Source organism: Dermacentor andersoni, chromosome 1 (genome assembly GCF_023375885.2).
Source record: "Dermacentor andersoni chromosome 1, qqDerAnde1_hic_scaffold, whole genome shotgun sequence".
Taxonomy (NCBI): Eukaryota; Metazoa; Arthropoda; class Arachnida; order Ixodida; family Ixodidae; genus Dermacentor; species Dermacentor andersoni.
Window position 1 is genome coordinate 66,107,617 of NC_092814.1, and position 17,213 is coordinate 66,124,829.

The 17,213-nt window shown below is 46.3% G+C and overlaps 1 long non-coding RNA gene across 1 annotated transcript; it reads left to right on the forward strand.

Moving 5' to 3' along the window:
- The first annotated feature begins 1,230 nt into the window (after positions 1-1,230).
- LOC129380497 (uncharacterized) lies at positions 1,231-12,340 on the forward strand. Its single transcript, XR_008608576.1, has 2 exons — positions 1,231-2,165; positions 12,079-12,340. It is a non-coding gene; the product is annotated as an uncharacterized lncRNA (long non-coding RNA).
- Positions 12,341-17,213: the final 4,873 nt, after the last annotated feature.

The following is a 17,213-nucleotide window of genomic DNA, read 5'->3' on the forward strand; positions in this document are numbered from 1 at the left end:
TTTCTGCCCCTGTCACTGATCATTTTTCTCCATCGTACGAGCCGCGCTTTTCCTCGCTTCTACTCCCGTTCCTCTTGTTCCTGTTTCTCTTGCCTTTGATGGCCGGAGAAGAAGCTATAACGATGACAAGCGCCGTCCTTGCATGTTTTCTCCTTCAACAAATGACAGAAAGTTCTCCACGTTGTGCCAAAAAATGTGTATGCATTTCTGCGGAACCTCCCGCAGTTGGCCGCCAAGTATAGCGAACGATATCAGAAGAAGTCACGGTATAGGCACAACACCTAAAGACTTTCGTCATTCACATTCCCGTTTTAGCTATAGGCGAGAGAGGCGCACCGTTTTTTTGTTTTTTGTTTTTGCGGCGGAGTGCAGTATCTTCGTTCTTACTGTATACACCGCACCGAAAAAATGACCTCTAAATTTTCCGGGGTGATCCTTGCCATTAGATGCCCTCCCACGCTAATTATGCGTCCAGCATCAGAGACCACATTGACAACGCTCTTCGTTCGTAAATGTTCCTTGCCATTTGCCGGTCGCCTTTGCTAATAATGTTCAACATTACGATTGGCTTGAATTTAAATACTTTTACACATAATTCTACCAAAATATTTTTTTTGTGTGTGTGAATGCGGGCTATGGGCCTGTATTTAGAAAAAGCTCTTACACTATAGTTGTTTGCGAGGGCTAATTCCAGTCAATTCTGATACTGGGCACGCTTTTATAAGAAACACTGTATATGGCCTTCGGGGCCGAATTCAGAGTTTTTCTTTCGCACGACTTCTTTGGAATCGAACGGACGCTTCCGCTAATATTATGCTCATTGTCACCATCAGCCAGCGCCTGCCCGTACGAAATGCTTGAATGTATGACTGTTTTGTGTGTGCGGGTCCCGGCCTTCTCCCATTCATAGGAACTCTCCTTCTATTTGCCGGCAGCCCTTCAGCTTTGCTGTCATGCCTTTCATTATCGCGATTGGCTAACACCAGTTCTTGAACTCAATGCTTGCGGCCTGAATAGCAATTTTGCGAATGATGCTCTAAGCAGCCAGTCGCCGATCATGAGATCATGCATGGAGCTGTTTCCGCGTGTTTGCTGGATCTACGGGAGTTTCAGTGAGAACTCAGCGTCATTCGGTCGCAACGCGAGAGTGATACCGAGCCACACCGCATTAGATTAATGACCAGAAAAATGCAACAGTACTTCGTACGTCCGATTTTCAGCACCCGGCCATTCTCCGGCAACAAGGCCATATGCGGAAACAAAGTCGCCTCGGGTGAAACTGCCCCGTGACGCTGGCACAAGGACCCCTGTTTTAGAAGCGCCGGGCGCCGCGAATAGCAAGCGTTGTGCATCCGGAAAAAGTGGATGAGACGGCCAAGAGGAACACCACCGTTCGGGCCAAGTACCATCCTTTTCCTGGCAATTTTTCTTAGAGGCTGATGTCTCTTCTACAAATAACGTAAATGGCGGCAAAAATTGCGGGCCTCAAGTCCCGCGAAAACGCTTAATTTCTATCTACACTTTGAATGCAGCGCCTGGATAAACGGAAACACTGTGCTGGTAGGACCTGCAGACCCCAACTATTTATCTCCATGTGCTTAAGTTCTACAGAAATTAGCCCTTCTTTGAGCATCCTGTGCATCTGAAGCGTCTGACAACGATAGTACGTGCCAGTGGTGTCGCGAAACAGGAACATAATTTACATACATACAGAAATGAGCAAATAAACCAAACACATAAATTATCCTCAAATCTCATAGAGCATGTACAAGCAAATAAAGTAAAAAAATATAGCATCGCTGTCTTTCCTCTGTAGCCCGATCCTTCAATGAGCGAATATGTGCTCAGCGTGCAAGAATAGGCAGTATAGTCGAAGGACGCGGAAAAAAAAAATAACGAACACGTGTAGTGGCACAGCTACGCTGCAGGCTGTCTCGGAGATTGTGCCTGCTCGAGATTTCAGCTTACACATGCCAAGAAAACATTAAAAGATCGATCTGAGTGTTGCGACAGGGTATGGCATAAAGAATAACAAAGAAAGCTGGGCCAATTGAAGATGCACACAAATACGGTATACTTAGTGCAGGTACCATCACAGATACCATTGTGCCAAGCCGCCGACTTCAACCATCGCAAAACAAAGTGATGGAGCACTTTGCCCAGAGGTAAGGCATTGTCTACTCCCACGCGCAGCCGCAGGTAACGTCTACAATCGTCTACAATCCTTGTACTTCCCCATGCTGGATGGTGTGCATTGAAATCTCCTGTGATGACCCATGGTCGGGCACAAACACTCAAGATATCCGCTAATCTTTTAGTATCAAAATTGCTTGAAGGTGATATATACACGCCTATGACATTAAACACGAGTTTGTTCTTTTTAACTGTGATGCATATATATTGATTGCCGCCGTGGGGTGCAATTGGTTGGGAAACATAGGTATGTTCACGAAGAGCAAAAACAATTATTTTGCTGCATGCACCATTTGTTGAAGACATGATAACTTCATACCCTGACAGTCTGATTGGTTTCGAACAAGTTGGGCTCAAAAATGACAATGAGTGGAAACACATTGGTGTACACAAACTGACGAAAATCTGAAAGACGTGATTTTAGCCCTCTGGCGTTCCATTGGATCACGGACGCTGCTTTGACTTCTTTTCGGAAGGAGGGGGTATGGGTAGCCATCTTTCTAGTTGAGGGATTCAAGTACTAGGCTTAAGGCGTCCAGTACTTTAAGCGCGCTTCGAGCAGACGTTGTCCCAATGTCCACTAAAATCGCTCGAATGGCTTTCATGAGAGAACGTAGCACCGATATGACTTTACGATCTGTTTTAGGTGAATCATTCATGGCCGGAGAAGGCTCCGGTGGGGCCGCGACCTTCTGAGGTTCCTTAGCAAGGGAGCGGCTCGGTAGCGTAGGCCATTCCTCTAAAGAAAGAGTCTTATCTGCTTCCTTCGTGGAAGTGGTGGGATCTTTCGCGGCGCGACTAAGTGGTGCCGCAGTGGAGTGGGTACTATCACTTCGCGCATGCGCCTTCTTTGAAGACGTACGATGGTGCCGACGTCGACGCCGACGCCGGACTACTTCGGTTGCCTCCCTGTGGGCCGAATTGTCTGTGGCCATTTGCTTGAGAACCGCGCGCTCCTTCTTGATGCGGGGACAGTCTTTCGGCGAGGCCGCGTGAGGGCCGCTACAGTTGGCGCACTTCAGAACCGTGGCACCGCAGGTCTCTTCTGCATGAGGTTCAGCGCAACGGGGACACAGTAGTGAGTTGGTACACACGCTCTTGATGTGTCCTAGCCTGAAACACTGATGTCATTGAAGCGGCTTCTGGATGAATGGTCAAACCAGATGTCGAAAATGTCCGACTTTAACGTGGGATGGTATGCAATTTCCCTAGAAAATTACTTTTACGCAGCGCGTATTCCCAAGGCGGTGCACTTGCGTAATGATCGTGCCCTTGTTTACCGGCTTGATGAGGCTAGGTAGGTCATCATTGGGAATGACAATGTCAATGTCGTAAATTACACCGGCTATGGATGTATCGTCGACCGGGATAAAGGGGCGCATTTTGATTCCGCCTAGCTCCATGATTTCTTGAAATTTTCCAAGCGCATTCACGTTGTACACATATGTGTCGAGTATATTCTTGCGGGGATTTATTCTGATGCCTTTAATTTGATCCGGCAACGCGCATTCCAGAAAAATGGATAGGGCTTGTCTGTTCAACAATCGTAGGTTGCTTGAGGGTTCTTCCGGCATAAAGATGATGACGTGTGGCCAGCGCGCAGGCCTTGACTTCATAGTCGTTTTACTCGCAGGAGTTGACGCCGCTGTGTTGACGATCTTTCTCTTCGCCCTCTTACTCCGGACGGGTATGAAGCTGTCGTCGGATGAGTCGCCTTCTGACATAAAGTACAGCTCAGTGTATTCGGTGTCACTGGGGGAGCCAACTCGCTTCCTTGCGGTTGACGGCCGTGATGACTTCTGGCCAGGCGGGCCTCTGGCATGCTCCGCGTCCATGGCCGCAAAACGGGGAGGCGAGGCACCTCGAAAGGCGAGGATTTCACCAAAAATTCACAGAGCTTAGAAACAAGTGTTCTAGCAAGAAGACACTTTGTCGTCTTCCTCGGATAATAAAAGAGTGTCTCAGATGTACCTTAGGTCCAACCAAGAACATCTCATGGATGTTAATGCAGCGTATGTAGTTTGCTGGGAACAGCCGCGTCTTCGCCAGAAATCACTCACTTATTCCGGATTTCTGGCAGTTGTGGCTAACCAGCACTCCATGTAACTGAGCTTCTCGTCCGCTACAAGAATGCCGTCTCCTTTGTTGTGCATGAAAAAGCCTCCTGTGTACGTTGTAATTCCCGGCAGTACAAAGAAGGCTAGCTTGGCCTCAACGGCTCTCGCGCAGATAACATTGACGCTCCGACATACTTTACACAATACACTACAATGTAACGCAATTTTATTTTAACATCAAATATGCTAACCGAATCCATGTTTACACAGACGTTTCCCTGTCTGGAAGTTCAACAGGCGTCTCTGTTGTCCTAACTGGATTAAACTTCCCGCAGCATGACATCAATGGGTTCTGAACTCGCTACTCTTCGCCCCGACTATAGAATGCATTGAAAGAAAAAAGAAAAAGGAAAAGAAGAACACTTTGCAACTAGGCACTATTCTGTAATTCTAAGGCTGCGCTTAAGATTGCGAAGCTTAGGCCGAGCAACTTGCGATCAACTCGTCTTACAAATCAACAAAATTTACCATTGTGCTGCTGATAGAAGACACAACATCATCCTTTAGTGGCTGCTGTAACACTGCAGTGGCCTCGTTGTTCACTACCTTGTCGACGACACCGCCCAATGCGCGCACTGAAGCGCCAAAAATTATCAAGAGTTGAAGCGCTGAGAGAGCTTCGCCATCTCGCGCGTAATGTCACGTTGACTCATTGGAATACTTCACAGAAGACCAACCGTCGCTTACACCATCGCTCGATCCATCATTGCAATTGCAGCTACCACAAGATATTTCACGATGTGACGCAACACTGCTGTGTGCTGTATCGGCTGTGGTTCGAGTAGCCTTTCATATAGTTATCACATAGCTATCGGAATTCACATGACTGGCTCACTCACGCTCGCTCAATGCGGATGCGAAGAGACTACCGATAATTTCTTTGCCACTTGTTAGAGCTTTGGAAAACAAAGCATGCCGGACTCTCCAGCATGCTTTGAGCAGACAGGACGACGGGCCTTTCACGGAAGTAAACGTCCTGGGAACCTGGCCTCGCAGCTCGTCCGCCCAGAAGGTCACACGCACCCTTTTACCGTACTTGAAGGCGGTAGACTTAAGTGCCCGGCTGTTGACACGCTGCGCCTTGTCTGGCGAATGTGGTTGATCTGAATTCTTGTATTCTTCCTCTCTCTTTCCTCCCCCATCCCATTCTTTCCTTGTAGGGTAGCAAACTGGACAAAGTCTAGTTAGCAAAACTTGTTTCAGCATGCATGCTCTCACTAAGCAAATGAAAACGCGTAAGACCTTTTATACTGAGGAAGTCCTAGACCGGTGTGCGATGACAAGGTTCTCTGAAACGAAGTGGTTGTTCAGTGCAACTAGCGCGGTCGAGAGCTCTTTTCTAGGCACACTGCAGCGAAGACAATAAAAAAGCAATGACAGCATAGTCTCCTCGCAGCAGCAGTTGTCAAATGCAGGGTTCTCGTTCATTGCAATGCAGAATGAAAAGGCATTCATGAATACTACACCGAGCCACAGTCGGCAAATAAGTATTCCTTCAGTTCAGGGTGTCCCACGTGGAAGACGCAGCTGCACAACGGGGACTTAAACCATGGAGACGAGTGTTCCTTGTAAATTCGATCGTCTCCACTATACCAATATAACCCCGCGAGCTAGCGAGCGAAGCTTTGTAGCTGCATCCGTTCTTGATATTGGTGCAGATATGCAGTCAACACCATCGTCGGCACATCGTGATGGAATAGCATACATTAGCAACTTGGTTGTGAATAGGTCAATGAAACGACGACATGACACTGGAGAGCTTCCTTAGAGTCCCAGAAGATGAACCATGACTAAGACGATTCATGAACAATGAAGTGCAAAGCATCACGCTGGGCGCCGAGTTCTGCAGAACTGCGGACAAACGATTTTTCGGCCGCATATTAAGAATGGTCACAGTCAAGCGAACTAAATTACAAACGCACTACAAGGTGACATTTCGTGTGGCCGAGACCTATATGTGGGCGGACAAGGCTTGCCACGGCTACTAAATTCTTATTTATAAGCCGGCATTGACATCCATGCCTTGACACCATCGGAGCTCATCTGTCTGGCGAAAACTACGATTTAAATGACTATGGTACAGTGAAGCGGTGCAAGAGGTGCAAGGGGTGCAGCGGTGGCGTAGAGTTAGAGCATCCGCCTAGCGTGCAAGAGCACCGTGGTTCGAATCCAGGTGCAGCGCAATTTTCCACCTGATTAAAAAAAAAATCCGCGTGTTGATAAAATTGCATAAACATTCCTGGAGTGCGGCCTGATCCCGGTGACCAGAACCGGTAACGCACTCCCTCACCAGAGCAGGATTGGCCACCCTGGTGCAGTACTTAGCCACAACCTCCTATATGAATACAACACAACAATCAAACCCCATCCCTCAGTCCCCAGCAGCTGCGAAGCAACTCACCACGGCGGCGGTCAGACCTGTGAGGCAGCAGAGGGTGCTAAGAATCCCTCGTTCCGGACAGGCCGCCATTGGAATCTGAACCTGGCAACGTTTAACGCTAGAACGTTATCTAGTAAGGCGAGTCTAGCAGTGCTATTGGAGGAATTAGAGGGCAGCAAATGGGATATAAGAGGGCTCAGTGAAGTTAGGAGGACAAAAGAAGCATATACAGTGCTAAAAAATGGGCACGTCCTGTGCTACCGGGTCTTAGCGGAGAGACGAGAACTAGGAGTCGGATTCCTGATTAATAAGGATATAGCTGGTAACATACAGGAACTCTATAGCATTAACGAGAGGGTGGCAGGTCTTGTTCTAAAACTTAATAAGAGGTACACATTGAAGGTCGTACAGGTCTACGCCCCTACATCCAGTCATGATAACCAGGAAGTGGAAAGCTTCTATGAAGACGTGGAATTGGTGATGGGTAAAGAAAAAACAAAATACACTATACTTATGGGCGACTTCAATGCCAGGGTAGGCAAGAAGCAGGCTGGAGACAAGTCAGTGGGGGAAAATGGCATAGGCTCTAGGAATATCAGGGGAGAGTTAAGTCGAGTTTGCAGAACAGAATAAAATGCGGATTATGAATACCTTCTTCCGCAAGCGGGATAGCCGAAAGTAAACGTGGAGGAGCCCGAATGGCGAGACTAGAAATGAAATAGACCTTATACTCTGTGCTAACCCTGGCATCATACAAGATGTGGACGTGCTCGGCAAGGTGCGCTGCAGTGACCATAGAATGGTAAGAACTCGAATTAGCCTAGACTTCAGGAGCGAACGGAAGAAACTGGTACATAAGAAGCCGATCAATGAGTTAGCGGTAAGAGGAAAAATAGAGGAATTCCGGATCAAGGTACACAACAGGTATTCGGCCTTAACTCAGGAAGAGGACCTTAGTGTTGAAGATATGAACGAGAATCTTATAGGCATCATTAAGGAGTGTGCAATGGAAGTCGGGGGTAACTCCGTTAGACAGGATGCCAGTGAGCTATCACAGGATACGAAAGATGTGATCAAGAAACGCCAATGTATGAAAGCCTCTAACCCTACAGCTAGAGTAGAACTGGTAGAACTTTCGAAGTTAATCAACAAGCGTAAGACAGCTGACATAAGGAAGTATAATATGGATAGAATTGAACATGCTCTCAGGAACGGAGGAAGCCTAAAAGCAGTGAAGAAGAAACTAGGAATAGGCAAGAATCAGATGTATGCGTTGTAGCCGGCAATATTATTACTAATATGGATGATATAGTTCAAGTGGCTGAGGAGTTATATTATACTTAGTTATATTTATATTTATTTAGATTTATACACTACCATTGGCACCCACGACGACAATCGAAGAGAGAATAGTCTAGAGGATTTGAAATCCCACAAGTAACGCCGGAAAAAGTAAAGAAAGCCTTGGGAGCTATGCAAAGGGGGAAGGCAGCTGGGGAGGATCAGGTAACAGCAGATTTGTTGGAGGATGGTAGGCAGATTGTTCTAGAAAAACTGGCCACCTTGTATACACAATGCCTCATCACTTCGAGCGTACCGGAATCTTGGAAGAACGCCAACATAATCCTAATCCATAAGAAAGGGGACGCGAAAGACTTGAAAAATTATAGACCGATCAGCTTACTGGCCGTTGCCTGCAAAGTATTTACTAAGGTAATCGCAAATAGAATCAGGAACACCTTAGACTTCTGTCAACCAAAGGACCAGGCAGGATTCCGTAAAGGCTACTCAACAACAGACCATATTCACACTATCAATCAGGTGATAGAGAAATATGCGGAACATAACCAACCCTTATATATACCTTTCACTGATTACGAGAAAGCGTTTGACTCTGTCGAAACCTCAGTAGTCATGGAGGCATTACGGAATCAGGGTGTAGACGATCCGTATGTAAAAATACTGAAAAATATCTATAGCGGCTCCACAGCCGCCGTAGTCCTCCATAAAGAAAGCAACAAAATCCCAGTAAAGAAAGGCGTCAGGCAGGGAGATACGATCTCTCCAATGCTATTCACAGCATGTTTACAGCAAGTATTCAGAGACCTGGATTGGGAAGAATTGGGGATAAGAGTTAATGGAGAATACCTTAGTAATTTGCAATTCGCTTATGATATTGCCTTGCTTAGTAACTCAGGGGAGCAATTGCAATGCATGCTCACTGACTTGGAGAGGCAAAGCAGAAGGGTGGGTCTAAAAATTAATCTGCAGAAAACTAAAGTAATGTTTAACAGTCTCGGAAGAGAACAACAGTTTACGATAGGTAGCGAGGCACTGGAAGTGGTAAGGGAATACATCTACTTAGGGCAGGTAGTGACCGCGGTCCGGATCATGAGACTGAAATAATCAGAAGAATAAGAATGGGCTGGGTTGCATTTGGCAGGCATTCTCAGATCATCAACAGCAGGTTGCCATTATCCCTCAAGAGAAAAGTGTATAACAGCCGTGTCTTACCAGTACTCACGTACGGAGCAGAAACCTGGAGGCTTACGAAAAGGGTTCTACTTAAATTGAGGACGACGCAACGAGCCATGGAAAGAAGAATGATGGGTGTAGCGTTCAGGGATAAGAAAAGAGCAGATTTTTGGGAGGGAACAAACGCGAGGTAATGACAACTTAGTTGAAATCAAGAAATGGGCATGGGCAGGACATGTAATGAGGGGGAAGATAACCGATGGTCATTAAGGGTTACGGACTGGATTCCGAGGGAAGGGAAGCGTCAGGGGGCGGCAGAAAGTTAGGTGGGCGGATGTGATAAAGAAGTTTGCAGGGACAACATGGCCACAGTTAGTACATGACCAGGGTAGTTGGAGAAGTATGGGAGAGGCCTCTGCCTTGCAGCGGGCGTAACCAGGCTGATGATGATGATGATGATGGTACAGCGAAACCACGTGTATTCACAGTGAAAGAAATGTAATTACTCCCTTTAATTGATGTAGCCCACTGTTATTTGTTTTTCATTTCTGAAAGTGTTTTTTGCCACCAGTCTGCCAATATGTAAAGGGGGCCAGGGACCACTCAAGTTGCCAATGTTAATGACTCATCTATACCTTAAATTATATGTGAGTGATGTGTGCCGCGTATGCCAGCGGGAGAGGGCCACCCTGACGCACATCCTATGGGATTGCACCAAGTTCCCCAATGAGGCTTCGACAAGTACAACGATTCCGCCGTGACTCGCGGCTGCGGCGGAATGCTACGACCACGAAAGCCAAACCTGGGCCGTCCAGCAGGTCTCGGCGGCTCTTGAAAGACAAAGGCCGAGCGATACCGACGGAACGTTGCCCCTCAGGGTGACCGACCGCGGGAGTAACACGCGCTGGAGTTGAGTAGAGACCACCCGCTGAGAAGACGTCTGGGCCCGCGTCACGGCGCCATTTAGTCATGGTGTCGTTCTGCAGGCGACTACATGAAGTTGTCTCTCTCTCTCTCAAGCTGCCAATAAGCAGCTTTTACCTTGGCCCCCTCCATTTGCTTGTAAATGGGCCCAAATAAAATGAAATGAAATGAAATGAAAATGACACAGAATACTAAAGCAATTTCGTCTTAGCCTTAACCATTGCAGGGAGGGAAAGAGAAAGTTTAATGATATTTGGAGAGGTTAGCCTAGTGACAGGCCCGGCATTACAAAGGATGTCGCCATTGAGAATAATGTACGGTCAAATTTATTTATTTATTTATTTATTTATTTATTTATTTATTTATTTAGAAGCCTACATCACCCAATTACGCATTATAGTAGGGGGGTTGAAACAAGAGCCACAATCAAAATAAGAAAGCAGACACGCACAGCTGTCACGGGAACATTCAACTAAAGCATACATCTTGCAAAGACGAGGAAAACATATTTGCAGGAATATCGACAAGACACGCATCCAACTGATTCTACTCGTGAAATGTTAAAAAAGAAAAAAAAATGCGCAAATACATCCGGGTGACATCTTCTTTCACGAGCCTTTTCAGTATGATCATTTCTGTGCCATATGTAGTATGGGCTTGTCATGAATAAACGTTTATTAATACCAGTTTCATCATAAAAAATGGCATGAAAAAATTTAATCACAAACATTTTGGTTGCTGCTAAAGAGGTTTCCAACCTAATTCGTTGTTAATACAAGCTATACTTTAATTAAACCATATCAGTAAGTATGAGTAAGTATATATGGTATAAATATATGAATGGATATATATGTTATAATTGGTACATTAGTGCGCGTACCCTGCTTAATATGAGGAGGTATTTCTGAAGATGGGGCGCTATAACCTAAAGCTATTACAAATTTTCTACTCCCATTCTGCAATCAGCCCTCCGCGATTGGTGAAAAACATGTGTGGACCTCCCCCCCCTCCCCCACTTCGCCTGTTTATCACGTGACGTCACGAAAACCGCGATAGCTCCCCCCATCTGATATGACGTGTAACACTGATTATGCATGGTTGGACCAAAAAAAAAAAAGAAAAATTGTTATTTCTCATTCAACGCCTTTTCGCCATTAGCCCTCGGATATTGGTCAAAAGCTTTCGGGCTGCACCCACTAGAACTACCTGTCACGCGACGTCACAAAACCGCAAGAACTCACCGCGTCAAAGTGACGTGTACGCGTTAAAGTTGCATTAATATGCCGAACAAAACTGAATTTTTTTTTCTGAATAGCCGCAGGCTGCCCCGTTCCGAAAGGAATAAAAGATGGCTGCCGCCGATCACTCAGGCGCTGGCTACTCGCACCTGCCGTAGAGCATGAGTTTGTTTGCGTATAATAAAACTTCCTTCGTGGCCGTGTAGCGTTTTCGAGCACTTTCAGCACGTTTACGACCTCGCTCTGCCAACTCTTCCTTGCTGAGGATCCGTTTTAGCGACATTCTTAAGCTTCCGTTGCACGCCGCCGCGATTTTCGACCAGCCACCGCAAGCTAAGGGAAAGCGGACCAATCGCAGACGCCAGCACTACGCTCTTCATCCAGTTATCTATTTTCATTGCGCTGGCTCAGACCCATCGAAACCCTCTCCACTTGAGCGTGCTCCTCGCCTCCAGGATGCCAATTACAAACGAAAAACCGCTCAATGTAGGCAATACTATTCGTTTTAAAAGCAAATAAAAGTGACCTCATATAAACTAAGAGGGCGTTTGATTGGGCTGTTGAGGCAACGCTGCGGGCTACCGCCCGACGCTTGCGTCGGCGGTTTCGCAAATTTGACGCCAGGAGATTGGAATAGAAACGCATTGGAATAGTTTTACGTTATAGGGCCCATGGTTGTGCAACCATGCTAGTTATCCTGCACATAAATGCGACCTGGCAAAGCTTTCTGGTGTCCACTTTATTGTTTCAGGTTTGCTGTGCTGTTGCTGCCCCAGGAGTCCGCATTAGCAACCGAAGACGCACGGGAAGACGGCCATCACACAATTTTTTTTCTTGTGAATTAATTCGATCCTGTGGTCGCCATAATGCGCAACTAATAGAGTGCGTGAATGTTTACTCTCGAGGCTTATTTTATTAGTTTGACTGTATAACGGCATAATTTCATCACTACCACGTCGTTGATACAAGTAAAATCATTCGTGGACTGTTCTGCAGCCTCACGTAATTTCGTATTTTGTGCCCATCAATATTATTTTCAATTTCTTTCGCCCTACGTTACTGAATCAGATGCCGTCGCACAGCCATTATCGCTGGCATCAGCCACCCACGTGATGCCTGATAGAAAAATAATAATAGAAAATGAAATACGGGCTCTTGGTTATTTAGGTTTACACCTGTTTTAGCATGTACCCAACCATGGCTGCGTCGGTACCTTCAGGCGCTGTCGCTGACTTTATCTCCACGCAGGTGCTGTAATGCTGATGAACAGGCAGCATGATCGAGCAGTTATTCTGACATGCCATGTGACACATCAAACTGACTACGGCTTCACAAACGGGCGATGCGGGTTTAGTATACAACGGGGGGCGAAACTTGGCTGCAACACTGTGCTTTATCACACACCCACCTGGTGGCTGAAGCGTTCGTTGCATAAACACGAGATTGACCCTGGGCGTGGCGGCTGCACTTCGTAGGGCACGTAGCGGTAATACGGTAGCGTACTGAGATTTCTGCGAACGTTCAAGCAACACAGCGTCGTGTCCCCGGAATATTCCCCGGACTCCATTGTAGCATAGATTCTACAGCAGCGTTACGCGCAAGGAGCATTGGTGAGCCTGCCCATTGTTATTTGCCTTTGAGGACTTGCATGATCTATGTGACCGCTGGCGTTACTTGCCAGATGGGCAATTCTTTAAAGGCGGCACTGCACTTCCACCACGAATCTGGCTTGGAGCTGCGCGACAATTTCGGCCAGTGGGGAAGCACCACCCACACGTTGCGCACTACCGAAGCGCTGCTGGTGTTCCTAATTCTTAGAGGCCTTAATACAATTTTTGTGAATAGCTTAATTTCACATGTGCGTACCTGTGCGTGTACGTGCTGTATGTGTGTTTTTGTGATCGCTGTGCATACCATAATTATCGCCCAACTATGTTTGCTTATTTATTTACAATACCTACAGTGCCCGAACGGGCATTATTGTAGGGGCCCGAGTACAGAAAACCGGAAATCAGGTTAATGCGTACATACATACATACATACATACATACATACATACATACATACATACATACATACATACATACATACATACATACATACATACATACATACATACATACATACATACATAAAATACGTTTCCAGACACCGCGGTCACTGACAGGTCAACAACAGTCTTCGTTACACATGTAAAGAAAAGTACAAGAATAGGATACTATTATACATATTAATATGCAAACTCTGCGGTACATAAGAACAGACATCAAAAACCAAAGCGAAGAAAAAGACCAAGCTGCCGCCAAACGGCTTGGTGGCAACACAGTGCATCAGAAGATGAACATCAAACGCTGCAGGTGATTAAAGAAAGATGAAGGAGCAGTGACAATATGGTCTGGTAAATCATTCCAGTGGTGAATTGTTTTCAGAAAGTACATTTAAAAACATTCACCCTGCACCTGTATTCTCAGATTTTAATCGAGTGATCGGTTCGATGAGACACATAAGTTGGCGACTTAATGTACACGCCCTTGTCAATACCGGTTCTGCCCTGTAATATGTTATAGAAAACACATAACCTGAGATATTTCCTCCTGTTTTCAAGTGGTGGCCAACGCAGATCATTCCGAATTGTGGTAGTGCTTTTCCTGAAGTTGTAGTTGCCAGAAACGAAGCGGGCAACACGTTTCTGCGCACGCTCAAGCTCATTCATGTTTTGCTTTGTGGAAGGATCCCATGCCAAAGAGCCATATTCTAAAATTGGTCGGACAGTAGTTAGGTATAATAAACCTTTGAGTTCAAGAGGGGCTTGCCAGAAATTCCATCTGATATAGTTGAGTGCACGGCTGGCTTTAGATGATAAGTAGAGAACGTGTGTGTTCCATGAAAGATCATTGGCAAACATAACTCCCAGATATTATTAATCTGAAACCGAAGTTACGCGTTCACCACCGAGGAACCAGCTATTGATTTGAGGATGTATTTTGTTCGTGCACATGGTTATGTTGCATTTCGACAGATTGAGGGCCATTTTACAATCCTGACACCAGGAAAGAATTTAATGAAGGTGATTTTGCAGCAGCTTCGAATCCGTTTCACAAAGGATACTGCGGTAGACACAGCAGCCGTCTGCATACAACCTGATTGAGCTGGACACATGTACTGGAATATCATCAATATAGATTAAAAAGAAAAGCGGACCTAATACTGACCCTTGCGGAACACCTGATAACACTGGTGCTTCTGATGAATTAGCTCCATCGAGCACTACGCACTGCTTTCCTTCGCTCAGATATGCCATTATCCATGTCTGCAACTTAGTCGGTGTGTTAAGGGCAGATAACTCCTGCATTAAGGGATTATGTGATACAGAATCGAAGGCTTTTCTAAAGTCTAAAATATGCAATCCATTTGATTACCACAGTTTAGCGATTTGGCAATATCGTGAATAAGTTCTATTAATTGTGTGTCGCACGAAAAACCACTTCTGAATCCATGTTGAGGCCTGCAAAATAAATTATTGCTTTGAAGACGATCAATAAAGTTGGTATTGATTATATGCTCAAGAGTATTGCAGGTTACGCTTGTTAGAGAAATAGGCCTGTGATTGCTGGTATTTGCTTTATTTCCAGTTTTGTGTACGGGAACTACATTTGCCCGCTTCCAGTCTGGGGGTAGTTTGCCTTGTTCAAGGGACTTTGTGAACAACGTTGTCAAGTAAGGCGAAACCGAAGAAGCAAAGTTTTTTAAGACATGTTTGGAAAATTTGTCTGGGTCAGGGGCAGAAGCTACTTTGACATTCTGTAGCAGTAAAGTAACACAATGTTCTGTAAAGGTTATGTCATTCAGTTGCGCCAAATTGAACGACTATGACACCTCTATAATGGTATTGGTTGGTTGTGAGAACACTGACGGATTAAAATGTTCTACCTTCCTTTCAGAATTTCCAGCATAGCTCATTCCATCGATTACACCCGGAATCGTGCTTTTGGTGCATGCATTCCCGGGCGATGGCGGGCTAGTTTGGGATTAATTTCTCCAAAAAGTTGTGCAGCCGGTTTTTCTTCACATGAACCAGAATGTCGGTATTGGGGCGTTTAAATAATGCCCATAACTGGCGAAGTTGTGGCTCCGCGTGGCCACGACAGAGCGTAGCTAGGCAGGTGACCCCGTTTCGAGGCACCGTGGTGTGCGACCAGCCACACTGTGGAGAGCCAGTACAGAGAATGGATCCCATCGACCCGCCGGTCACGGTGCCTGTCTCATTACCGATAGCTTTCGCTTATGCTGCGCAAGGATGAGCGAAGCCAAGGCCGGCAGTTGCTTCGTTGTCATTCCCTTAGCGCAATGCGTGTGCGCTCCAGGACGGTGTTCCACGCGGACCGACAGAATCCCACAGCGCGACAACGACAACCTCGCTGGATTTCCCTGTGGATTTTATGAGTCAGTGTTCAATTAAATTGTGCGCCTTTGGGCCACTTTGTGTGGTGTTTGAATAATTGTTAGGCACAAAGGCATGGCTTGTGACGCTTAGGCAAACCATAAGTTAAATTGGGGCTATAAGTTTCGAGTTGTCCAACTTACTCCAAAAGTCGACGAACTGCTTGCCCCCCTCACCCCCCCCCCCCTCCTGCGCCCCCATTCCTCTTGGAGGCTTGCTCCTGCATAAATTTCATAAAAAAAATTTGAGTAGGCTGTATAAGGGAGGCAGCCGCAGTAGGGTACGTGAAACGTCTTGAGCACTGCAGACGGTGTAACGACACTAAGGTACAGAAATGACGTAACAAAAAAAAAAAGAACTACAAAAAAAGCCGACAGAACCAACCCCACGATTAATGTCGACGTTCGTGCGATTATCATTGAAGCAATGCATCGGCACACCGTATTGCAACCGCTGAAACGTATCATGTATGACGCTGCGGACAGGCCTCCGGATGTCCCTCCGGGTACACAGCGCCATCCAGCTCTGCCGCAGCGAGGGCCCCGCGTGGAGCGTGTGTGAATATATATCCAGACAATATTGAATATATATCAAGCAGGTTCGACTCCATCCAACACCGGAGAAATTTAAACGATTTTTTTTCTTGTCAATGAAGAGTGGCACGTGGCTCATATCCAGTGACCCAAGCTTGCTTCAAAGAGGTTCGTTGAAGAGCTGCACATATCCGGTTTTAGCTAGTGACTCCACTCACACGGGGTAATTCAAGAGCGGCACATAGCGACGCCGCTCACTATGATCGGGTAATGGCTTCTTTCTTGCACACAACGATACCAAGGTAAAGCGCATGACATCTATTCATGCATAAGAAAGCTTACATGCTTGACTTATCGTACAGCCAGTGGGAGACGGTGTAATCTAGCAATCGTGCTCACTCCCTATTCGTAGTAGGCCCGACGGGCTCAAATGTGGTGGGCGCGAATTGGCAGCCCTCTGTCTTACTTCCCGAGTCTCATTACGCCATTTCTGGAGCCAGCTTGTCAAATTCGGGGGTGCCATAATCAAGCAAGTGCAAGTTTGTGCAAAAAATTGCGCGCTTGTAGGCCTTATAACTCGTGATGAGCACAGGTCTGAGTTTGACGGAATATACCTACTATGGCTGAGGGAGCTCTCTGAAACGCGACCGCTACCACTCGAATCGACACACGTACTGCCGAGCTATGACTCTCCGATTGCGTCATGCCTGGCGCGACCACAGCGCCACCTGCACACGAAACCCATTCACTATCATGTAAGGGCTTACAGGTCAATGCTATAGCGACTGTACTTTGCAGACTTGCAGGCACATCATGGGGCGCATCAGTATCGTCCATACTGACTGTTTACAATGCATTAATACGACAAAAAAAATTGCGTATTCCGCGCCCATCTTACATGGACTTTCCCAC